This window comes from Oncorhynchus mykiss, chromosome 9, assembly GCF_057628025.1.
Source record: "Oncorhynchus mykiss isolate SJ-2025 chromosome 9, ASM5762802v1, whole genome shotgun sequence".
NCBI lineage: Eukaryota > Metazoa > Chordata > Actinopteri > Salmoniformes > Salmonidae > Oncorhynchus > Oncorhynchus mykiss.
In genome coordinates this window covers 34,171,114-34,198,379 of record NC_143030.1, presented here as the reverse complement: position 1 = coordinate 34,198,379, position 27,266 = coordinate 34,171,114, and the positions used below count along the sequence as shown (strand labels likewise).

The window sequence follows — 27,266 nt, the reverse complement described above, 5'->3', positions numbered from 1 at the left end:
ACTATAACCACTGTTTATATTATTTGACCCTGCTGGTCAACTATGAATGTTTGAACAGCTTGAAAAATTATCTAGCCTTGTACTATGGCCATGTACTCTAATCTCCAACCAGTTTGGATTGAAGTATAACTTTTGTATGACTGACGCCTTTAGTGACAGGTCTAATGCTTTGATGTTTAATAATTTCTGCCCTCCGATTTCATATTCATTATATAAATAGGCCCATGTTCACCTTCATCAGATGAACTGCAAAATGTTGGCTAAAGTGATATAATTCATGAATGCATTTGAACGTTTTTAATATTGTGATAGTGATTTGTTATCCAACGATTATTAATATTAACCCTGCGTTTTAATTATGTTTAAGCCCTTTAGATATTCTGCTGGAGGCATTTTGTTTTTCACAAGCGTAGCAGGCTGTGAGTTCTGCAAACAATCCAACATAACTAATAAATAAATGTTGTTGGTTGCCATTGTGAATAATCCAATAATAATTGGTAGGATTCATAAAAGGAAACTAAATGTAAATACTGGCACATCAATAAAATGTCGTTGTATAGTATACCTAATTACATTGAGGATTCGAAATGAATATATAAGGGGCTTTTTTACAATTAATGCAGGATAACCCTCCCGTGGTCCTGGGGTCAGGGTGACCCAGGCCCTGTGTGTGGGGGGGCTCCCCTTTCTGTGCTCTGCGCTCGCGGGTCAGAGTGACCCAGGCCCTGTGTGTGGAGGGCTGGCGCTCTTGCGCCGGCGGCTCAGAGCGACCCTGTCAGCCACTGGCGAGGCGTGTGGCGTGGGAGCGTAGTAGAGCGTCTGTGAGTGTGGCGAGGCTGTGCTCTGGGCTCCCCGGTCTGCGCCCTGCGCTCTGGGCTCACCGCTGCAAGCCGCTACACGTGCCTCGCCGTGTGCTAGAGAGCAGCAGCCGAGTGTTAGAGTCGCGCTCTTGCGCTCCTGAGTCAGAGCGACCCTGCCAGCCACTGGCGAGACGTGTGGCGTGGAGCGTAGTAGAGCGTCTGCGAGTGTGGCGAGGCTGTGCTCCGGGCTCCCCGCTCTGCGCCCTGCGCTCTGCGCTCTGGGCTCTGCGCTCATGGGTCAGAGCGACCCAGCCGGCCGCTGCACAGGTCCGGACGTGCCCCGCCGCGTGCTAGAGAGCAGCAGCCGAGTGTTAGAGTCGCGCTCGTGGCTCAGAGCGACCCTGCCAGCCACTGGCGAGGCGTGTGGCGTCGAGCGTAGTAGAGCGTCTGCGAGTGTGGCGAGGCTGTGCTCCGGGCTCCCCGGTCTGCGCTCTGCGCTCTGGGCTCTGGGCTCTGCGCTCTGGGCTCTGCGCTCATGGGTCAGAGCGACCCAGCCGGCCGCTGCACAGGTCCGGACGTGCTCCGCCGTGTGCTAGAGAGCAGCAGCAGCCGAGTGTTGTAGTTGCGCCCTGCGCTCTGCGGGTCAGAGCGACCCAGCCAGCCGCCGCACAGGTCCGGACGTGCTCTGCGGGTCAGAGCGACCCAGCCGGCCGCTGCACAGGTCCGGACGTGCTCAGCCGTGTGCTAGAGAGCAGCAGCCGAGTGTTGTAGTTGCGCCCTGCGCTCTGCGGGTCAGAGCGACCCAGCCGGCCGCCGCACAGGTCCGGACGTGCTCCGCCGTGTGCTAGAGAGCAGCAGCCGAGTGTTCTCGTGGCGCCCTGCGCTCTGCGGGTCAGAGCGACCCAGGCCCTGCGTTTCCAGGGCTGGCGCTCTGCTCTCTGCGCTCTTGCGAGTCAGTGCGACCCTGTCAGCCACTGGCGAGGCGTCTGCCGCGGAGCGTACTAGAGCGTCTGCGAGTGTGGCCAGGCTGTGCGACGCTCTGTGGCTCAGAGCGACCCTGCCGGCCGCTGCACAGGTCCGGACGTGCTCCGTCAGTCGTGTGCTAGAGTGACAGCCGAGTGGTTCTCGTTGCGCTCGTGGCTCAGAGCGACCCTGCCGGCCGCTGCACAGGTCCGGACGTGCTCCGTCAGTCGTGTGCTAGAGTGACAGCCGAGTGGTTCTCGTTGCTCGGCTGGGCTGGGTCGACTGCACACGGCTACGCAGGAGCGCGCAAGCGAGCCTCGAGCATTTTCGGGTCTCGGTCTCCCGCAGTAAGCCGGCCCGGCCGGCACCCTACGTAGAGAGGATACTAATGTTGTCAGCGGCACCCACTCGCGCGCACCCGCACGCAACCGCACACACACACCCAAAGTGACCGGCGCCCCACCCACCCGTGCCAAGTGCGCTCTTGCCCCGCAGCTCAGCGGACCCGATCAGTGGAGCCGAGCGGCCATGGCCGCGCGTTTTACGGCCGCGCAGGTTCTAGAACAGATCTTGTCCAGCGTGGACCAAGAAGACTACTCGGATTGCCAGGAGGAGGAGGAGGAGGAAGAGGAAGAGGTTTCGGAAGACGAAGACGGGGAGGAATACAACCCCGAGCGCCGCGAGGTCGACGATGCCTCTTCTCCCTCTTCTGAGGGAGAGCAGCCCGAGGAAGAGCCGCCCGAGGACGAGCACGAGGACGAGCGCGAGGACCGCGGCGAGGAAGAGATCTCCTCGGCCCCGGACCAACGGGAGCCGCCGTTGCTGTCGAAAAACGGCAAAATCGAGTGGTCCCCCGTGGCCTACGGCCGCCGCAGCCGCAGCCGCGGGGCCCTCGCCATCTGCCAGGTCGGGCCGGACCAGACTCCGGGCCCCACGGCCTATGCCGCGACACAGGCCCGCGACATCGCGTCCGCTTTCCACCTGTTTGTCACGCCGGCGATAGAAAGGATAATTGTGGAAATGACGAACCTGCACGGGGCCAGAAAATACGGCGACGGCTGGCGACCCATGGACGCCACGGACCTGCGCGCCTACGTAGGGCTGCTGATCCTAGCGGGCGTCTACAGGTCCCGGGGCGAGGCCGCGGCCAGCCTGTGGGACGCCGAGAGCGGCAGGACCGTGTTCCGAGCCACCATGCCGCTCAAGGTCTTTCACAGGTACTCGAGGCTGCTGCGATTCGACGACCGCCAGTCGAGACCCGCCAGACTCGCCACGGACAAACTCGCGGCCATACGGGAGGTCTGGGACCTGTGGGAGGCGCGGCTGCCGGCCCTCTACAACCCGGGGCCCGACGTGACGGTGGACGAGTAACTGGTCCCGTTCAGAGGTACGGCACCGTGCTTGTGATTGCGCTTCTTGCGCTTGCTTCCTGTGTGTGTGTGTGTGTGTGTGTGTGTGTGTGTGTGTGTGTGTGTGTGTGTGCGCGCGCGCGCGCGTGCTTATATGTCTATGCAGAGAGGCGGTGCTGCCGCAGCAGCGGCACAAGCAGCGGCTGGCTGTAGCAGCGCTGGCAGCGTGTGTAACACAAAAAGTTGGCCCTTGTGTCTTGTCCCCTTTCCAAAAGGCCGCTGTCCTTTCCGTCAGTACATCCCCAGCAAGCCGGCCAAATACGGCATCAAGTCGTGGGTGGCCTGCGACGCCAAGTCCAGCTACGCTTGGAAGATGCAAGTGTACACCGGCAAGGCGGCCGGCGGAGGCCCCGAGAAGAACCAGGGGATGCGCGTCGTCCTCGATCTGACAACGGGCCTGAGCGGTCGCAACGTCACCTGCGACAACTTCTTCACCTCCTACGACCTGGGCCAGCGGCTCCTCGAGAGGAACCTCACCATGGTGGGCACGGTGAGAAAGAACAAGGCCGAGCTCCCGCCCGCGCTGCTCCAGTCCAGGGGCAGACAGGTCCTGTCCTCCAGGTTCGCCTTCACGCCCACCGCCAGTCTGGTGTCCTACCTGGCAAAGAGAAACAAGAACGTGCTACTCTTGAGCACGCTGCACACAGAGGGCCACGTCAGCGATCGCCGCGACAGGAAGCCGGCCCTCATCCTAGACTACAACTGCAACAAGGGCGGCGTGGACAACCTAGACAAGGTGGTGGGCACCTACAGCTGCAGACGGATGACTGCCCGCTGGCCCCTGGTCGTCTTCCACAACATCCTCGACGTGTCCTCCTACAACGCCTTTGTCATATGGCGAGAGGACAAGCCCGACTGGATGCCTGGCAAGCGGAACAAGCGCAGGGTGTTCCTCGAGCAGCTGGGAAAGGCACTCGTGAAGCCGCTGATCCAAAGAAGGCAGAATCTGCCCCGCACCGAAGCGGCGTCAGCCCTTGTCAAAGTCCTACAGAGTGCTACGGCGGCGGCGGCGGCGGCCGCGGTGGCGGCTGAGGCGCCTCGTGATCAACAGCGCCAGGGCCCCGCCGCTGACACGGCCGCTGCCCCGCTCGTTGCCCCGGCCACCGTGGCAAGTAAGAGGAAGAGGTGTCAGCTCTGCCCACCCAAGAAGGACTCCAAGACACACACGGTGTGCTGCAGGTGTAAGAAATACATCTGCAAAGGCTGTTCACACGCCTACTGTCACACTTGCGCACATTGGGCCTTTAGCCAGGACGGGACAGGGTGACCCGGAGGACAAGGGGACTAGCCACAATACCAGGACAACGGGAGGGTTAAATAAATACATGTATATATTTGTAGGGGTTGACTTAAAACAATGCATTTGGTGGTCTCTGTAAGATGGACTCACTGATGGTTGAAGATGATGAGCGATCGGCAAAGGCGATCAACTTTGCTCTAATCACAGAAGACAGTTGAAGAACCTTGAGTGGACTTATAGAAAGGCTCTGTAAGACATTTTATATATACACACTACCATATGCACACTACCATTCAAAAGTTTGGGCTCACTTAGAAATGTCCTTGTTTTTGAAAGAAAAGCACATTTTTTGTCCATTAACTTAAGGTATAGGGGGCAGCATTTTCACTTTTGGATAAATAGCGTGCCCAATTTCACCTTCCTGCTACTCATGCCAGGAATATAAGATATGCATATTATAGTAGATTTGGATAGAAAACACTCTGAAGTTTCTAAAACTGTTTGAATCATGTCTGTGAATATAACAGAACTTATGTAGCAGGCAAAACCCCGGGGACTAACCGTTCAGAATTGTTTTGTTTTTTGTCTCTGTCTGTTCACTAATTTCTCATTGGCAAATTATATTTCTTAGAAACCTGTTTTCAGTTCCTACCGCTTCCACTGGATTTCACCAGTCTTTGGAATTTGGTTGAGGTTATTCATTTGTGCAATGAAGAAGTAGGCCATCTAGGAACTGGGTAACACTGTTGAGAGTGAGCAAGACGTTAAAAGTAGCATGGTTTGCTGTCTTCCTGTATTGAACACAGATAGACCCGTCTACAATTTGATTGATTATTAACGTTTAAAAATACCTAAAGTTGTATTACAAAAGTCGTTTGAAATATTTTGGCAATGTTTATCGGCGACTTTTGAAATATTTTGTAGTGACGTTGCATTTTTTGGAAGCTGTTTTTTTCTGGATCAAACGCGTCAAATAAATGGCCATTTGGAAAAATATGGACGGAATTAATCGAACAAAAGAACCAATTGTGATGTTTATGGGACATATTGGAGTGCCAACAAAAGTAGCTTGTCAAAGGTCATGCATGTTTTATATTTTATTTCTGCATTTTGTGTAGCTCCTGCAGGGTTGAAATATGCTACCCTCTTTGTTTACTGCTGTGCTATCATCAGATAATAGCTTCTTATGCTTTTGCCGAAAAGTCTTTTTAAAATCTGACATGTTGGCTGGATTCACAATGAGTGTAGCTTTAATTGAATATCTTACATGTGTGATTTAATGAAAGTTAGATTTGTATATATATATTTTTAATTTGCCACACTGCATTTTCCCTGTTTTTTGCCCTAGTGGGACGTAACTGTCCCCTATCCTAAAGAAGTTAAAATAACATCTTATTGAACAGAAATACAGTGCAGACATTATTGTTGTAAATGACTATTGTAGCTGGAAACGGCTGATCTTTTTAGATTTTTTCATGGAATATCTACATAGGCGTACAGAGGCCCATTATATGCAACCATCACTCCTGTGTTCCAATGGCAAGCTGTGTTAGCTAATAAAAGTTTACAATTTTAAAAGGATTATTGATCATTAGAAAACCCTTTTGCAATTATGTTAGCACAGCTGAAAACTGTTCTGATTAAAGAAGCAATAAAACAGACCTTCTTTAGACTAGTTGTGTATCTGGACCATCAGCATTTGTGGGTTCGATTACAGGCTTAAAATGGCCAGAAACAAAGATCTTTCTCCTGAAACTCGTCAGTCTATTCTTGTTGTGAGAAATGGCCAATAAACTGAAGATCTCGTACAACGCTGTGTACTACTCCCTTCACAGAACAGCGCAAACTGGCTCTAACAAGAATAGACAGAGGAGTGGAAGGCCCAGGTGCACACCTGAGCAAGAGGACAAGTACTTTAGAGGTTCTAGTTTGAGAAACAGACGCCTCACAAGTCCTCAACTGGCAGCTTTATTAAATAGTACCTGCAAAACACCAGTCTCAACGTCAACAGTGAAGAGGCAACTCCGGGATGCTGGCCTTCTAAGCAGAGTTGCAAAGAAAATGCCATATCTCCAGACTGGCCAATAAAAATAAAAGATTAAGATGGGAAGAAGAACACAGACACTGGACAGAGGAAGATTGTGTTATGGACAGATACATCTTAGTTTGAGGTATTCGTATCACAAAGAAGAACATTTGTGAGATGCAGAAAAATGAAAAGATGCAGGAGGAGTGCTTAACACCATCTGTCAAGCATTGTGGAGGTAATGTGATTGTCTGGGGGTGCTTTGGTGTTGGTAAAGTGGGAGGTTTGTGCAGGGTAAAAGGGATCTTGAAGAAGGAAGGCTATCACTCCATTTTGCAACGCCATGCCATACCCTGTGGACGGCACTTAATTGGAGCCAATTTCCTTCTACAACAGAACAATGACACAAAGCACAGCTCCAAACTATGCAATAACTATTTAGGGAAGAAACAGTCAGCTGGTATTATGTTTATAATGGAGTGGCCACCACAATCACAGGATCTCAACCCTATTGAGCTGTTGTTGGTGCTGCTTGACCGTATGACTATTGTAGCTGGAAACATACGTAAGAAGTTCCCATCAAGCCAATCCAACTTTTGTACGGTACGCCTATGTAGATATTCCACAAATAAATCTGCCATTTCCAGCTACAATAGTCATTTACCACATACTGTATTACTGATCAATTTGATGTTAATGTAATGGACCAAAAAAATAGCTTTTCTTTAAAAAACAATGACATTTCTAAGTGACCCCAAACTTTTGAAAGGTGGTGTGTATATATATATATATATATATATATATATATATATATATATATATATATATATATATATATAAATGGATATATATTTTGTTTCAGAAGATTAACCATGTTTGGTTAATGCTTTCAAAGTAAGATTATAGCAATATTTTGTTATGTTTAGGCTTATTTACATGTACAGTGGCAAGAAAAAGTATCTGAAACCTTTGGAATTACCTTGATTTCTGCATAAATTGTTCATCAAATTTGATCTGACAACAATAGACAAACATAATGTGCTTAAACTAATAACACACAAATTATTGTATGTTTATTGTCTATATTGAATACATAATTTAAACATTCATAGTGTAGGTTGGAAAAAGCATGTGAACCCCTAGGCTAATGACTTCTCCATAAGCTAATTGGAGTCAGTAGTCAGCTAACATGGAGTCCAATCAATGAGACAAGATTGGAGATGTTGGTTAGAGTTGCCTTGCCCTGTAAAAAACACTCACAAAATTTGAGTTTGCTATTCACAACAAGCATTGCCTTTTGTGAACCATGCCTCAAACAAAAGATATCTCAGAAGACCTAAGATTAAGAATTGTGGACTTGCATAAAGCTGGAAATGGTTACCAAAGTATATCTACAAGCCTTGATGTTCATCAGTCCACAGTAAAATAAATTGTCTATAAACGCTGTTGATACTTTCCCTAGGAGTGGCCATCCTGCAATGATGTGTGTTTTGTACAAGAGCACAGCACAGAATGCTCAATGAGGTTAAGAAGGATCCTAGAGTTACAGCTAAAGACTTACAGAAATCTCTGGAACATGCTAACATCTCTGTTGACGAGTCTACGATGCGTAAAACACTAAACAAGAATGGTGTTCATGGGAGGACTGTCCCAAAAAACATTTCTGCAAGTCTGAAGATTGCAAAAGTGCACCTGGAAGTTCCACAGCGCTACTGGGAAAATATTCTGTGGACAGATGAAACTACAATTGAGTTGTTTGGAAGGAACACACAACACTATGTGTGGAGGAAAAAATGTACAGCACACCAACATCAAAACCTCATCCCAGCTATAAAGTATTGTGGAGGGAGCATCATGGTTTGATGATAGGGCTTGGACAGCTACCTATCATCGACGTACAAATTAATTCCCAAGTTTATCAAGACATTTTGCAGGAGAATGTTAGGCTATCTGTCCACCAATTGAAGGTCAACAGAAGTTGGGTGATGCATCAGGACAACGACCCAAAACACAGAAGTAAATCAACAACAGAATGGCTTCAACAGAAGAAAATACACCTTCTGGAGTGGCCCAGTCAGAGTCCTGACCTCAACCCGATTTAGATGTTGTGGCATGACCTCAAGAGAGCAGTTCACACCATACATCCTAGGAATATTGCTTAACTGAAACAGTTTTGTAAAGAGGTCCAAAATTGCTCCTGACCATTGTGCAGGTCTGTTCCGCAACTACAGAAAATATTTGGTTGAGGTTATTGCTGCCAAGTGAGGGGTTCACATACTTTTCCCACCCTGCACTGTGAATGTATACACGGTGTGTTCAATAAAGACGTGAAATGTATAATTGTTGTGAGTTATTAGTTTAAGCAGACTGTGTTTGTCTATTGTTGTGACCTGGATGAAGATCAGATCAAATTTTATGAATTTATGCAGAAATCCAGGTATTTCCAAAGGGCTCACCTACTTTTTCTTGCCACTTTATATTTATTGTATTGTACCTAATCTTGGCTGTTAGGATAAATTAATTGTTTGCTTCTCCAAATGCAAACAATGACCCAACAAATACTGCCGCCCGGGTTTACATTGCAAATCAAATGAGGTCATAAACTGGGTCAACACGCCAGCAGAGTAAGTAGACCGTTACGTAGCTAGGCCTACCTTCTTCATCCTCATCATTCATCCTCATCATTCAGTTCATTGAAATAAAAGTTAGAGACACAGTAGCGCCTTGGGACACAAAAGCATAATCAGTGCTCTAACTTCCCATGCAGAGGTCTGGAGCAATGAAGCAGTGACGCAGGGTAACATACTAAACCACAAATTGCTCCACTAAAGGTTTTGCGATTATGCTGCGGGATTTAGAGGTAATTTGTGGTTTAGTATGGTAATAATACTGGAACGAGCTACAACAAACACTCAAACTGGACAGGTATATCTCAATCTCTTCATTCAAAGACTCAATCATGGACACTCTTACTGACAGATGTGGCTGTTTTGTGTGATGTATTGTTTCCTCTACCTTCTTGCCCTTTCCTGTGCTGTTGACTGTGCCCAATAATGTTTGTATCATGTTTTGTGCTGCTACCATGTTTTGTGCTTCTACCATGTGTTGTTTTGTGTTACTACATGCTGTGTTGTCATGTGTTGCTGCCTTGCTATGTTGTTGTCTTAGGTCTTTCTTTATGCAGTGTTGTGTTGTCTCTCTTGTTGTGATGTGTATTTTGTACTGTATTTATTTTTTTATTTTTTAATCCCTTGCCCCCGTCCCCGCAGGAGGCATTTTCACTCTTGGTAGGCTGTCATTGTAAATAAAATGTTGTTCTTAACTGACTTACCAAGTTAAATGAAGGCTAAATAAATGTTCTTACAAAAATGTTTTTAAATTCTCAAGTACAGCCACTATTGAAAGCTATGAATGCCCTCTGGTGGTCAAACTAGCACTAATTAGCTTTAATGGTTACAATGGCTGACACTTAAATAACATGCCATAGAATTCTGCGGCACCATGCAAGCTGTGCTGCAGTACGCTGCAACTTATAAAGGATGAACTGTAGGACTGTAGGGCTCGATTCAATCTGTTGTGCTGAAGAACTGCGCTACAACTTGATATAAATTTAAAGGCAATGTTCCCATGTTCGCGGAAACTGCATTCCCACTAAACGATGTATATGTCTGTTTGGCTCAATCGGAAATAACCTTTAATTATAAATCGTGCTATAGCGATGAACTTCAGCGATATGGATTGAATCGAGCGCTTGGATGAACCAAGATTGTTTTGTTGTTCTCCTTTTACATTGGCCAGTTGAAATCAGGGTGTTACAAAACTCTGTTCTCTACCTCTAGGATCTTGGCTAATTAATGTTCAGTATGGTCTGGACTCACTCTGTAGCCCTGATCGTACCGGACCCCTTCATTAAGACTTGTCCAGCTGACCAGAGGAACATGGGGAACCCCATAATACCTCCTCCCAAAATCCCTCAGTGCCTTTTCCGCTTACCTTACCTCAGACAAGGCCCCACCACTTGCGTGCAGGACCCGCTCTGGGGACCCATGCCCCTGTCATCGATGTATAGATTGTTTTATGTAATAAATCATTTTGACAGTAACCCTCAATAAGTCATTAATTCATAACTGTTTTATTTCTGTAAGTACTGTGAAGCTAAGTGTTTGTTTCTTGGGCTTCAGGAATATAACTGAAAAAATGTGACTGATCGAAAGTATAGCTGAACAAAATGCTGTGGTCAAGGCTACGATGGTGCCAGTGCAATGAGGGGAGCTTACTCAGGTGCTAAAAAGCTCATATCAGACCGACAGCCTAATGCTTCTTATGTAGTTCTTTAAGAGGTTTAGAAAACAATCTATCCGCAGAAGCGAGACTTACAGGGATGGTAAAAACTGCTTGTTTGCTGTAGCAACATCAGGGAAACTGGGCAGAAGCAAGGAGCGCTTCAAATACAGCAGTTCTTCAACATCTTTAATTGAGCCTCTCATTCTCCTTAATTGTTGGCCTCATCACATTATAGAAAGAGGAAGCTCTTTGGAAAGGTCCTCTGGAGACTGGACAGCCAATAAATTGGCATATGCAGACAGATCATCATATTTAGCAGACAACAGTTCTTGAGGGCTTGAACAAAAAAAGTAGTTCATTCATACTGGTGAACAGGAGATTGAGGTGTGTGGTTGCATCCTCAACATGAGTAAAAAGAATCCAGTGGAATGTAAATCTGGAGATATATAGAGAGAATAGTGCATCGTAATGTAGCCTCACTCGAGGGGAATCAGATACCTCAAGGAATGGATTGGTGTGCACCGTTAGATAGAAATATCCTAATTAGTACTTTATATCTCCTTCCGCATGGTTGTGTCCCTGGGGTTACGGCAGGCAGAGGAGATGTTAAGTCACGATATTGATGCTATTTCTCAAAGACAGAGTATTGGCATGGTGGGAATGTATACAGAGTAGGAATGTCATTGATTGGTCCATGGAGGTTTCCCGACCACTATGGATCAGCGACCATCATCACCTTTGATTCAGTTTACAGCCCTTTGGACCGTGGAGTAAAATGTGTTTTTAATTGGTATGTAATTGATACACATGCATGCTGAGGGCAAACATTTTTTAACTCAGACGTTTCATATATTTTCAAGATTAACTCTCGTAAAATGCAATCCCTGTGAGTATAGATAACTTTAAAGAGCTTAGCCTGAATCCAAGCCACATTTTTCTGTAAAAATAAATAAATAGAAAAATAGTAAATGGAGTAAAAAAACAACAACTGAAGCTTAGTATCTGTGTGTTAGGGAATCAAGCCAAGTCTTTGAACGTCATTCCAAGTTGGCGTTGGCTTAAGAGGCGAGTCGGTCAATCGGCAGCAGGGCTCTTACGGTTATACTCTCCTATATCCCCGTATAATCCGGTATCTCCCTCCTGGTCCATCCTGGGCTCCAACTGATTGTGACACCATTTTGTTTCAGTTAATCTTTTATCGCCTAAGCCTGTGGCTGTGGGAGCCAAACTCGTAATTCTGTGTGTCATGCCTAAATTCCGGATACAAGATAGATGGAGGCGGCTCTCTGCTTTTCTCAACGCATTGTGCTCTTGCTTTCAACCTGGACGGAAACATGGCTACTAGCAGGGTGAAGCATGGGGGAATAGGCCATGGAAGCTTGCTATCTGCAACACGTCCAGTGGAATTAGCATCCTTTTGTACACGGATCTCTGTTTTTGGGTCTCTGATGTTTTTGTGCGGCTGTGTGCTTGGGCTGTGTGCATGACTGGCTTTTGAGGTTGGTGTTTCAAAGCAATTTAAACTTTTTTGATCCCCAGTTTGGTAACATTGACTGTCAGTGAGTGGGTGGAAAATGAACCAGAGTCACTAAATAAGTTCACATGCACTATCAAAAACAGTCCTCCTTTCAATGATGTCCCTCCCCTTTATCCTTCAGAGGCTATGCTAGACTAACTTCTTGTTGACTACCAGTACGATAAGCTAACTCAGCCTTCTCCTAAAAACCCCATCACCCCTTCACCTCATTGCTTATATTTGACAGCAACTGCCTTCCAACTCGCCCGTGTCTCCAGTACAAACCTTTCAATTCTACCCAGCGTCTATATGACGCTCATGCCGTGTGTAGGTTATGGAGGCAGAGCAGTGTAGAGGCATAGGAAGAGGGGTGTATGGTTCTCTTGGAATATCTGTCCTCTCAGTGCTCCAACTTGTTAGCCTTTCCCCGGTTAGAAAATGTTATGATTAAACCTAACAGGACAAGCTTTTCTAGTCGTGTTTGGGCTAAAGCCTCAAAACGCTAACACAGCTGTGTTTTGTACTGGAACTAAATGTTTCTTTCAGAGTGGCTGCTGCACTCTTAGGGGTAAAATAGGTGTTTTGATTGTGTTTAAAATAGCATACAGTACACTGGCATTTAGTAAAAAAAAAAATATATATATATATATATATATATATATATATATAGGTGTGATACAAACTGAGATTATACTGATATTGTAATTCTCAACAGCACTGATATTGTAATCCTCAAAAGCACTATCTTCTGACAAAGATTGTGTGATTTCTGCCTTATTCCGATCCATGTAGAAATACAGTGCCACACATACGTCTCACAAGACGTGGTTGATGATTAAAAGTCAAGGTTGATACTATACTTCTAACTCGGTAGGCCCTATTGCTCAGTTTACTTGACGATTAGGGAACAGAGGGCTCGTAGGGACTATATGTGTGTGTATGTAAAGATGTGAAACGATTGATTAATATCATAACTGAACACGACGACAGATGAAAGAGTGAATTAACGGAAGTGGGGTTTAGCAAGGGATGAGCACAGGGAGTGCACAGGGGAGATGAGATTAAGAACTAATAGAGAAGGGTCCCCCGACTTCTGAGGGATACGGGAAGTGGTTATATGATGCAGAGCAGATCTTGAAAACGATCATAAGTTGCCAACCTTCCTGGAAAAGCTTTACTTACTGATGGGAAAAAAGGGAAAAAAAGCTATCTTGCTAGGGAAGGAAGGTGCAGGGAGTTGAATGAGAGAGAGAGAGGTGGATTGAGAAAGATGGGCGGGGCAGAGACAGAAAAACTATTAAAGACAGCAAGTCATACCTGAACTCCCCTTTCTTTTGTAGTCCATATTCAATAAAGTGAGACATCTACAAATGTTTGTTGTTTGACAGAAGATGGGTGTTCTCCTTCACAGTGGCCATTGGTAGTCCACATCTGTGCCTGTTTTCAAAGTTTTCTTTGAGGCTCATCCAGGAACAAATAAACTCATTGGAATGCAAGGCAACACAGCCCATATCAGTTAATAAGAGGGGCAGTGATTGGTGCATGCCGTATTGAGCTGAAAATCCCAATCATGTAGTCTGATGATGATGTGGGACTGCTATCGATCCTGTTAGGCACTGTGTTTCACATTCACATGCCCACTACCAAGATGATGCACTCATGCTAAAGTGGGACATTACCAGTTGATTGCTATTTGCACCTATAAGGCTCTCAGGCTGTGTCTACACAGGCAGCCCAATTTCAGATCAGACCAGCTCAGATCAGCTCTGTAAAATATCTGATGTGACTGGTCAAAAGAACAATTAGTTGAAAAAATTGAATTGGGCTGCCTGTGTAAACACAGCCATTGTTATTCACCCAAAATAATGCAGTTTTTTTGAGTGCATGTATTTCTCTATGTATTTCTCTATTCCTTGCTATTTATCTCATTCTGACTCTAAATTAACTTAACATAAATTAAGGCATAACAATCCGTTTGAGTTTGAGGCTTTTGCATTTGACAGTAAACATGTTTATTTTGTTCTCCAAGAAACTGATCTCTGATATTGCCACTTAAAGGCCCAGGGCAGGTAATTGTGAAAATGATGATAATGCCCTTTGAGTGTAAGAGCTATTGGAAAATATGGCCTGAAATTTCTGCAGTTAAAGTTAAAGTGAAGTTAAAGTAGGCACAAATATGAATAGTAAATTAAAGTACAGATATCCCAAAAAACTACTTAAGTTGTACTTTCAAGTATTCTTACTTAAGTACTTTACACCACTGCTGGTGACTTTACCAGGCAGTAAATTAGTTAACAGATCAATAGGAAAGAGTTCCAAACTATTGTTTCTTTTTCACTATTTTAATTGAAAACAAAGTAAGGTACTTAATTGTATCCCAGAAATTATTTGATATTGAGATAAAAATGACTGCATTGGACCTTTAAGTATAAGTATGACAAGGAACTGTCGAAGAACATGCAGAGAAGATCGTGGTTCCCGGGTGGCGCAGCAGTCTAAGGCACTTCATCTCAGTGCTTGAGGTGTCACCACAGACACCCTAGTTTGATTCCAGGCTGTATCACAACTGGCCATGATTGGGAGTCCCAAAGAGCGGTGCACAATTGGCCCAGGTCGTCCGGGTTTGGTCATTGTAAATAATAATTTGTTCTTAACTGACTTTCCTAGTTAAATTAAAAAATTATACAAAACAATCTATGGACCAAATGACTTTGCACTTATGTGCATAAAGGAACACATGACAATTTAGTGTGACTCGGAGCCCAATGATGATGTTTGCATTAATACACGTGAGATCAACTGGGATTTTTTTATTGGACTTCTTACCGTCTAAATGGGAATGTTGGCATGTCCCTGGGATTAGGAATATTTCCATGAATCTAGATCACTCCTCGACTAGGCTGAGTTCTCTAACTTGAAGAGACAGTTGATCATTATTTACATAAAAAAGGCAACTGTTTCCAATTTCTTTGTTGACATCCCCATTGTTTTGATGTGGATTTTGTAATATATGCTGTGTTAAAATTTCTTTGCCTATTAGAGGGAGAGGAGGGCAAGTGAAGGCGACAGATTTGAGTTTATCGCTTGAATAAGGGTATATTTTACAAGACAAGTCTATTTTTATTGTTTGTTCACTTCACTTCACGTTTCCCTTATGTAGTTTTCTCCAGAGAGGTAATAGTAAATATAGGCCTTTAATTGCCTGACAAAATGCTAAAATAAAGTTTTTTTTTTTAAATGTGGAAGATTGGATAGTTTATGGATTCACCTTGTTATTCAAATCATCCAATTTCTGATTATGAGATGTTCCATTTCTGCAATAATTAACTCAGAATGAATAGCAGTCTAAACACTGATCAAAAGTTTAATGCATTTCAGTTGGTTATTATTGTCTGTTTCCAGTTGAGAGCATACACAACAGTAAACAAACAGATTCAGAGTTCAGGTGGGCCTTTGTGCTTCAGCAAACAAAGATTAAGAGTTTAGTTTATCATGCTGTTTTCTCTCTCGATGAAGGTGTTGACAACGATGACATTGTTAACAATAATTATAATGATTATGAGGATGATTATGATGATGATTATGAAAACGAGGATGGTGATGATGAAAAGAATGATGATAAGATGAGGAGAATGACGATGACTATGAAAACAGAAACGGCACGAAATGAAAATGTACTTGTGTGAAAAATACGTTTATTCTAAAAGTGCTGAGGTATGACATGAATGTGTACAGGAGCAGCTGAGGACATGGATGTATGTTCCTAGGTGTTTTGCGTTCCTTCCCATCCCTTGTCTTATTAAAACAATTGCATTTCCTTGTGATTTCTCTGATACAGAGTGGCAGTGAGTACTGTAAATTAACATTGTCCCTATATTTACCCCCTGGGGTATCTCCACTGATCATATCCCAGGTAACACATAACATTCTGAGAACCATATGTTTCTTAGAACTTGTTGAGAGTGTGGTTGTCCTATGGTTCTTTTGCAAAAAAACCTTCCCACAACTTTCTGGGAATGGTGCAGGATTATTGCTACGCTTTGGAACATTCTCAGCACATTTAAGGAACTTAACAAAAAAACATTATTTTCTTGGTATTTCATTACTTTTAAGGAATATTTACGAAAACTTCAAAATTGTGAAATTTAATTAACATTTTGGTAATGTTCTAGGAATCTTCGTTCTCTGGTTTGACATTGGGACTGTTCTCATAGAAACAATGTCCTTCTCTCCTTCTTATATAGCATTTCCACAGCAACGTTACCTACAGTTTCCTCATGATTCTATTTGCAGTTGAAGTCGGAAGTTTACATACACTTAGGTTGGAGTCAATAAAACTTGTTTTTCAACAACTCCACAAATTTCTTGTTAACAAACTATAGATTTGGTAAGTCGTTAAGGACATCTATGTTGTTTATTTTTCCAAAAATTGTTTACAGACAGATTATTTCACTTATAATTCACTATATCATAATTCCAGTGAGTCAGACGTTTACATACACTAAGATGAAACAGCTTGAAACAACTTGGAAAATTACATCATGGTTTTAGAAGCTTCTGATAAGTTAATATACATAATTTGAGTCAATTGGAGGTGTACCTGTGGATGTATTTCAAGGCCTACCTTCAAACTCAGTGCCTCTTCGCTTGACATCATTGGGAAATCTAAAGAAATCATCCAAGACCTCAGGAAAAAATTGTAGACCTCCACAAGTCTGGTTCATCCTTGGGAGCAATTTTAAAACGCCTGAAGGTACCTCGTTCATCTGTACAAACAATAGTACGCAAGTATAAACACCATGGGACCACACAGTCATCATACCGCAAAGGAAGGAGACGAGTTCTGTCTCCTGGAGATGATCGTACAGTGGTGCGAAAAGTCCAAATCAATCCAAGAACAACAGCAAAGGACCTTGTGAAGATGCTGGAGGAAACGGGTACAAAAGTATCTATAGCCACAGTTTAACGAGTCCTATATTGACATAACCTTCAAGACCGCTGTGCAAGGAAGAAGCCACTGCTCCAAAACCACCATAAAAAAGCCAGACTACGGTTTGCAACCGCACATGGGGACAAAGATCGTACATTTTGGAGAAATATCCTCTCTTCTGATGAAACGAAAATATAACTGTTTGGCCATGATGACAATCGTTATGTTTGGAGGAAAAGGGGGGGGGGCTTGCAAGCCAAAGAACAACATCCCAACCCTGAAGCACGGGGGTGGAAGCTTCATGTTGTGTGGGTGGTTTGCTGCAGGACGGACTGGTGCACTTCTCAAAATGGATGGCTTCATAAGGAATAGAAATTATGTGAGTATCTTAAAGCAACATCTCAAGACATCAGTCAAGAAGTTAAAGCTTGGTCGCAAATGGGTCTTCCAAATGGACCATGACCCCAAGCATACTTCCAAAGGTGTGGCAAAATGGGTTAAGGACAACAAAGCCAAGGTGTTGGAGTGCCATCACAAAGCCCTGACCTCAATCCTATAGAAAATCTATGGGCAGAACTGAAAAAGCGTGTGCGAGCAAGAAGGCCTACAAACATGACTCAGTTACACCAGCTCTGTCAGGAGGAATGGGCCAAAATTCACGCAACTTATTGTGGGAAGCTTGTGGAAGGCTACCTAAATGTTTGACCTAAGTTAAACAATTCAAAGGCAATTCTACCAAATACTAATTGAGTGTATGCAAAATTCTGACCCACTGGGAATGTGATGAAAGAAATAAAAGCTGAAATAAATAATTCTCCATACTATTATTCTGACATTTCACATTCTTAAAATAAAGTGGTGATCCTAACTGACCTAAGACAGGGAAATTGTACGATGATTATATGTCAGGAATGGTGAAAAACTGAGTTTAAATACACTGCTCAAAAAAATAAAGGGAACACTAAAATAACACATCCTAGATCTGAATGATTGAAATATTCTTATTAAATACTTTTTTCTTTACATTGTTGAATGTGCTGACAACAAAATAACACAAAAATGATCAATGGAAATCAAATTTATCAACCCATGGAGGTCTGGATTTGGAGTCACACTCAAAATTAAAGTGGAAAACCACACTACAGGCTGACCCAACTTTGATGTAATGTCCTTAAAACAAGTCAAAATGAGGATCAGTAGTGTGTGTGGCCTCCACGTGCCTGTATGACCTCCCTACAACGCCTGGGCATGCTCCCGATGAGGTGGCTGATGGTCTCCTGAGGGATCTCCTCCCAGACCTGGACTAAAGCATCCGCCATCTCCTGAACAGTCTGTGGTGTAACGTGGCGTTGGTGGATGGAGCGAGACATGATGTCCCAGATGTGCTCAATTGGATTCAGGTCTGGGGAACGGGCGGGCCAGTCCATAGCATCAATGCCTTCCTCTTGCAGGAACTGCTGACATACTCCAGCCACATGAGATCTAGCATTGTCTTGCATTAGGAGGAACCCAGGGCCAACCGCACAAGCATATGGTCTCACAAGGGGTCTGAGGATCTCATCTCGGTACCTAATGGCAGTCAGGCAACCTCTGGCGAGCACATGGAGGGCTGTGCGGCCCCCCAAAGAAATGTCACCCCACACCATGACTGACCCACCACCAAACCGGTCATGCTGGAGGATGTTGCAGGCAGTAGAACGTTCTCCACGGCGTCTCCAGACGCTGTCACGTCTGTCACATGTGCTCAGTGTGAACCTGCTTGCATCTGTGAAGAGCACAGGGCACAGTGGCGAATTTGCCAATCTTGGTGTTCTCTGGCAAATGCCAAATGTCCTGCACGGTGTTGGGCTGTAAGCACAACTCCCACCTGTGGACGTCGGGCCCTCATACCACCCTCAAGGAGTCTATTTCTGACTGTTTGAGCAGACACATGCACATTTGTGGCCTGCTGGAGGTAATTTTGCAGGGCTCTGGCAGTGCTCCTCCTGCTCCTCCTTGCACAAAGGCGGACGTAGCGGTCCTGCTGCTGGGTTGTTGCCCTCATACGGCCTCCTCCACATCTCCTGATGTACTGGCCTGATGTACTGGCCTTGGTTGAGAAAAATTCAACCAAGAAATGGGATATCTGAGGTTTGTAGTTTTCAAAGTTTGGCCTACCGAATACACAGTGTCTATGAAGTCAAGATGCACGTCCGACAGCTTCCACTAGATGTCAACCGTCTTTAGAAACTGGTTTGAGGATTCTACTATAAAGGAGGGGCTCATGAGACCTGTTTGAGTCAGTGGTCTGGCAGAGTGTCTCAGGCTCGTGACGCGCTCTCCCGACAGAGTTACCTCTCGTTCCAGTGCTTTTCTTCAGACAGGAATTCTCCGGTTGGAAGCTTATTGATGTTTTATGTTAACCTCTAGAGTCGAGCAATCCCGTATCCAGGAGCGTAATCATAGCCTCAAGCTCATTACCATAACGCAACGTTTCCTATTCATGAAAATCGCAAATGAAATAAATATATTGAAACACAAGCTTAGCCTTTTGTTAACAACACTGTCATCTCAGATTTTCAAAATATGCTTTAACCAAAGCTACACAAGCATTTGTGTAAGAGTATTGATAGCCTAGCATAGCATTAAGCCTAGCATTCAGCAGGCAACATTTTCACAAAAACAAGAAAAGCATTCAAATAAAATAATTTACCTTTGAAGAACTTCAGATGTTTTCAATGATGAGACTCTCAGTTAGATAGCAAATGTTCATTTTTTCCAAAAATATTATTTGTGTAAGAGAAATAGCTCCGTTTTGTTCATCATGATTGTCTAAGAAAAAAAAAATGCTGTCAACACCACGCCAAACTTTTTTCCAAATTAGCTCCATAATATCGACAGAAACATGGCAAATGTTGTTTAGACTCAATCCTCAAGGTGTTTTTCACAATTCTATTCAATGAAAAATCATTCCTGGCAGTCGGTTTCTCATCAAAGGCAAACGGAAAAATACTGCAGCTGGAGATTACGCAATAATTGCGACGGAGGACACCAAGCGACCACCTGGTAGATGTAGTCTCTTATGGTCAATCTTCCAATGATATGCCTACAAATACGTCACAATGCTGCAGACACCTTGGGGAAAACGTGGAAAACGTAAGCTGACTCCTAGCTCCTCCACAGCCATATAAGGAGTCATTGAAATGAGGCGGTTTAAAAAATGTGGCACTTCCTGATTGATTTTTTTATCTGGGTTTCGCCTGTAACATCAGTTCTGTTGCACTCACATACAATATCTTTGCAGTTTTGGAAACATCAGAGTGTTTTCTTTCCAAAGCTGTCAATTATATGCATAGTCGAGCATCTTTTTGTGACAAAATATATTTTAAAGCAGGAACGTTTTTCATGCAAAAATTAAAAGAGCGCCCCCTTTATCGAAGAAGTTAACAACATCCTAAAGATTGATTCCATACATCGTTTGACTTGTTTCTACAACCTGTAATGGAACTTTTCGAGTTTTTGTCTGGATGAAGTGCTCGTGCCTAATGAAGATGGATTACTGGGCTGAACACGCTAACAAGTAGCTATTTGGACATAAATTATGGACTTTATGGAACAAATCAGTAATTTATTGTCCAACTGGGATTCCTGGAAGTGCCTTCTGATGAAGATCATCAAAGGTAACGGAATATTTATAGTGTTATTTCTAACCTCTGTTGACTCCAAAATGGCTGGATTGGGCTCTGAGCGCCATTTTGCTGACACAGTGGTTGCATTATCTTCTTGACGCTACCCATCCCTTCAGCGGGATAATTGTCATCAGCAACCGCTGAATAGCATAGCGCCCCAGTCTTTTAGCCTTTTGTTAATCCACCGTCTCAGATTTAGAAAATATGCTTTACAGCGAAAGCAATCCAAGCGTTTGTGTAAGTTTATCGATCGCACAGTAAAACATTAAGTTCAGGTAGCTTGGTCACAAAAATCAGAAAAGCAATCAAATGAATCGTTTACCTTCGATGATCTTCGGATGTTTTCACTCACAAGACTTCCAGTTACCCAACAAATGTTCCTTTTGTTCCATAAAGATTATTTTTATATCCAAAATGCCTCCGTTTGTTTGGCGCATTATGTTCAGAAATCCACAGGAAAGACCGGTCACGACAACGCAGACAAATTCCAAATAATATCCACAGAAACATGTCAAATGTTTTTTATAATCAATCCTCAGGTATTTTTAAAATATATAATCGATAATATATCAACCGCAAATGTCTTTATCAGTAGGAGAGGGAAAAACAATAGCTGTCCAAACTCTGTTGCGTGTCCAAAACTCATATGACCACCTGGCGTGATGTTATCTTCCTGGCTCATTTTTCAAAATAAAAGCCTGAAACTATGTCTAACGACTGTTGACACCTTGAGGAAGTGATGGGAAAAGGAATCTGGTTCATATACCTTTAAGTGGAGCAATGGGAGGCTATGGAACATGGAGTTTTCAAAATAGAAGCCACTTCCTGAATTTATTTTTATCAGGGTTTCGACTGCAATATAAGTCATGTTATACTCACAGACAATATTTTGACAGTTTAAGAAACTTTAGAGTGTTTTCCATCCTAATCTGTAAATTATATGCATATTCTAACATCTGGTCCTGAGAAATAGGCCGTTTACTTTGGGAACGTTATTTTTCCAAACATAAAAATAGTGCCCCCTAGCTTCAAGAGGTTTTAAGGAGAAGTCTATCTTTAAATATTTCTGCAAAATCACCGGATGTTTTGGAATCAAAACATTACTGCACGTAACGCGCCAATGTAAACCGAGATTTTTGGATATAAATATGCACATTATCGAACAAAACATACTTTTATTGTGTAACATGATGTCTTATGAGTGTCATCTGATGACGATCATCAAGTGTTAGTGATTAATTTGATCTATATTTCTGCTTTTTGTTACTCCTATCTTTGGCTGGAAAAACGGCTGTTTTTTGACTTGGCTATGACCTAACATAATCATATGATGTGTTTTCGCTGAAAAGCATTTTTGAAATCGGACACGATGGGTAGATTAACAAGATGTTTATCTTTCATTTGCTGTATTGGACTTGTTAAAACCTCTTGAAGCTAGGGGGCACTATTTTTATGTTTGGAAAAAAAAAAATCCCAAAGTAAACGGCCTATTTCTCAGGACCAGATGCTAGAATATGCATATATTTGACAGCTTAGGATGGAAAACACTCTAAAGTTTCCAAAACTTTTAAAATATTGTCTGAGAGTAAAACAGAACTGATAATGCAGGCGAAAGCCTGAGAAAAATCCAATCAGGAAGTGACTCTTAGGTTTCAAAATATGTGTTCCTATGCATCCCTATTGACCGTTGTAAGGGAATTCCCCCTGAAATGGACAAAAATGAATGGCAAATCGTTGGCATTGGACAAACCATGTACACGATGTCCAATACCACCCAATGTGACGTTGATTCGTGTAAAGTTGATTGCAAATGCCACATGGCATATGCCAGTTGTAACACTTCAAAAATCCAACAGGTGGTGAGTGCGCTCCTCCTTGGTTTTTCATATTGGTTATGCAACCCAAGTCAACATCGAAAAGCAACATTTTGAAAAAATGTTTTTTTTTGTCAAAAACTTATCATCGCTTAAAAAAGTGCTTTCTGGACCGTTTTTCGAAATACTTTCGATTTTTTTTGTCAATTACACATGTGTAAGAACTGTATGAATATACTTTTGTCCAATTTTATTATCATCATTTTTTTTATTTTATTACTTGCGCATAAGGCATATGTTTTCTCCATTTGGAATATGATTTCATAGTAAGTCAAAAGTCAAAAATAGCAAAATTTTATAAAAAACTTCACACACCCTTAAAGTGCTTTCTGGACCGTTTTTTTAAATTCTTTCGATTTTAAGTCAATTAATCATGTGTAAGAACTGTATGAATATACTTTTGTAAATTGTTATTATCATAATTTTGTAGTTTTTTTTACTTGTGCATAAGGAACATGATTTGTCCATTTGCAATATGATTTCATAGGAAGTCAAAAGTCACTTTTTTGGGGGCCAAATGCCATAAGAAATTTGACATGCTCAAAAATCCTGCAGAAATGCAAAATTGACTGGCCTGATAAACTCGGGGATGGCCGGGCAGTGATAGTTGTTCCTTTCCATCACTCGTTGTGTTGATTTCATCATGTCCATTTGGTGATGTTTTTTTCACTATTGAATCATATTGCAAATGCACGTGCATTGTTGTGCAACTGGTGATTGAAAATAGGCACCTGGTAACCGAAAAATAAAAATATGGTTGTAAATGCATTTACCGGGACTCCTATTGTCCATGCCCGCTATGGGAGTACCCTACTACGGCCCTCTATCAGTGGGGGCCGTCCTTGAGTGCTTTATGGACAGTTTAAAATATGACGATGGATGCAGATTGTGATTTTCCTCTGTGCAACTGGTCATTTGAAATGTGCATCTGGTAACCCACAAATTAAAATATGGTTAAAAATGCATTTAAAGGTATTCCTGACATTCATGCCCGCTATGTGAACACCCTACTACGGCCCTCTATCAGTGGGGGCCGTCCTTGAGTGCTTTATGGACAGTTTAAGATATGATAATGGATACGCATTGTTGTGCAACTGGTGATTGAAAATAGGCACCTGGTAACCCCCCCCAAAAAATATGGTTGTGAATGCATTTACCGGTCATTCTGATATTAATGCCCGCTATGGGAACACAGGATGGCCGGGCAGTGATAGTTGTTCCTTTCCATCGTTCGTTGTGTTGATTTCTTTATGTCCATTTGTTTATGTTTTCTCACTTTTGACGAATTTGTCATGCTATAAAAATCCTGCAGGAATGTGAAATTGACTGGCCCGATGAACTCGGGATGGCTGGGTAGTGATTCTGGTTCCTCTCAATCGCTCGTTAGGGTTGATTTCAGAATTTCACTTTGGTGATGGTACCTCACTGTTTAAACAAATTGCAAATGGACAAGAGTCAAGTGGACAAGAGTCCGTCAGTCAATTAGATATCATTCTGACACCAAACTGATACAAACTGACACCAAACCCACTTTTTCCAACTCGTTTAGTAGCCAACTATCACATACTTCAGAGCTGGCCAAAAATTCACAAAGCCTTCGGTTCAAACCATAAAACACGTAGTTACGTTCTAGCTGCGGGTCCATTTCTTATGTTATGTGTAGGCCTAGCTGAGGCGACCTCGAATCCCAAGTTTCGGCTCGATAGGTCATTTGGTGTCCAAGCAAAACCCTAATTGGTTCTGAAAATCCACTTTTTTCCATGACTTGCTACGGGGTCCTTGAATGAGCTATCGGACAGAAACGTTGGGGTCTGTCTATATGGGCCGAGATGGTCGCAATGCACCTAGTCTTGCGACTCTGGGATATTTCTAAATGTCGTCATTTTCGTGATGCAAAAATGAATTGAAGTCATTGCAAATGTACGAGGCTGTTTCTCGGTCCGAGAACCTTCTAGAGCCACCTAACTCAACACGCACTATCGACCTGAGGTCTAGAACAGGTTTCTAAAGTTTCGGAACTCTAGGTCTGACGGTTCTTTAAAAGTTCCAACAAGGTTAACTAATGCAGGCAGTGTATGTCTCTACGCACCCCAATGGGTCCCTCCTTCCAAGTTGTGTGTGTGAGTGATTTAGTTTTCCTTTGAAATTTTATGGGAAAAATGACTGATTTACAGTTCATGGGGGTTGCCTAATCACATATATGAAGTTTTGGACAGATCTGACTTTTTTAACCCTTCGAAACAGCCCCCGAGACACCAATTATGGCACTTCTGGTTGGCACAGGAAGCTATAAGTCAACACACATCCTCATTGGGGTATGCCTTTACAGAATCCTGAGTTTTAAGTCTTTACATTAAGAATTGACTGATTTACACAGGGTTGAATGCACTATGTCTATCAAACTGCAGGCAGGGTATGGATGTACACTTTTAGGGTGATTTTGACCACTTCCGGTTGGTCCAGGAAGCTTAGCATCAACACAGGTAGACCTCATAGTGGCCTGATGGACTGGTACCGAAGACAGGTTAATACGGCATTCATAACCCACATAGGCTTCAGGTTGAATTTAGGGGTGCAGGCAATGTATTCCTATGGGGAGAGAAGTCAATGCAAACTGTTTGATGTAAACACCTTCTTTTAACTGTTAAGGGTTAATGCCACACGGTCAAGGTTAGGCTTGTGCGGATCGGAAGGACCTTAGGAACGTACCTGAGGTCGAATTGTGCTTCTCACCTAACGGTTCTCTCACTGTCACCCAAAAGCAAATGACATTGTGGGGCAGGCTTCATTTTGGGCCTACTTTTCAAATGGTTGCTGCGCTTAGACCGAGCGAGCTACGGTCAAGCGGGATATCTCGTTGAACTCGGCACGGCCTAGGGATTATGGTAATGCCATTGCCTGCTCTCTGTGTCTTTAAGCACCACACTTTGTCACTCCATCCTTCCTGTGTGTGTGTGTGAGAGCTTTTCTTTGACATCTGTAGGGGGAAATGACTGACTTACAGTTCATGGGAGTTGCCTAATCACACATATGAAGTTTTGAAAAGATCTGACCTTTTTAACCCTTGGAAACAGCCACTTTGACACCATTTAAGGCACTTCCGGTTGGCACAGGAAGCTATAAATAAACTCATATCCTGATTGGGGTATGCCTTTACATAATCCTGAGTTTTAAGTCTTTACGTTAAGAACTGAGTTATTTACGGAGGGTTTAGTGAGTGTGTGTTATTTCAGAAAATCATAGAAAATCACAGAAATCTCGCAGATTTGTATGAACACCCTGCAACTGGATCTGTAACTGTTGAAAAAAACAAACACCTATCTTTGAACATCCCCCATTTGTCATTGTACGATTTCTCTTAAACGATGATAGATAAATGGCTGGTTCTTTTTTTATTGACACCGGAGGCTCCTTGACTTTGACGTGAAGTGGAAAAATAATTTATCTTTTCATTTTGGACCTTTAATCCCAGAGAAATGGCCATAACTCAAAAACCGTTGAGGCCTAGACGCCATCTTCTTCGGGGCCAACTGCCCATTATGCCAAACCTACGCTCACCAAGTTTCGGCTTCTAAACATTTTCCGTTTTGGAGATAAGGCCCCGTCGTGATTCGTGATGTTTTGTAAAAATTGCAATATGATTGCTTATGCCCTCTTGTGGGAATTTCCGGTACAGCGGAAAAATTACCAACATTTGATTATTTTATTAAACGGAAACCGAATGTCCGAGAAAGTTCATTCGATGACTTCCCGGTAGGTCCGGCCCTACCGCACGGCCCGATGCCGACCGCAAATTTTACAAACGTTTTCGGACGTCTAGTAAGGGACCGTACAGTTGCAATATGGACTTTCTCACTAACTTTACACGAAATGTCAAAATGTTCCCTTAAGGTATGAAAGGGATATCAACCAGATTCCTTTTTCTATGGCTTCCCTAAGGTGTCTACAGCCTTTAGATATAGTTTCAGGCCTTTATTTTGAAGAATGAGTGTGAACGGTCAGATGGGGACTCTCAGAGTGGTTTTTGCGCAAAAGAGAGAGGCGGCCATTGCTCCTCCCGGTCCTAGTGAAAAGCCAACTGTCCCTGTTGATATATTATCGAATACATTTTTGAAAAACACCTTGAAGATTAATTATAAAAAAACGTTTGCCATGTTTCTGTCGACATTATGGATATAATTTGGAATTTTTGTCTGCATTTTCGTGACCGCTATATCCGGTGGATTCCTGGGCATAACGCATCAAACTAACGGAGGTATTTGGATATAAAAAATATCTTTATGGAACAAAAGGAACATTTGCTGTCTAACTGGGATTGCTTTTCTGATTTTCGTGACCAAGCTTCCTGATGCTAAGTGTACATAATGCTATGCTAGGCTATCGATAAACTTACACAAACGCTTGTATTGCTTTCGCTGTAAAGTATCATTTCAAAATCTGAGACGACAGGGTGATTAACAAAAGGTGTTTCGCTATATTTCACTTGTGATTTCATGAATATGAATATTGTTGTTGCGCTATGCTATTCAGCGGTTGCTGATGACAAATATACCGGA

The 27,266-nt window shown here is 43.2% G+C and overlaps 1 long non-coding RNA gene and 1 pseudogene across 2 annotated transcripts in view; one reads left to right on the top strand and one right to left on the bottom strand.

Moving 5' to 3' along the window:
* The window catches only part of LOC149980886 (uncharacterized), a 341,633-nt gene that overhangs the window by 231,919 nt on the left and 82,448 nt on the right, over positions 1-27,266 (bottom strand). The window lies entirely within an intron of this gene.
* Positions 1,094-4,439, top strand: LOC118965934 (uncharacterized; annotated as a pseudogene).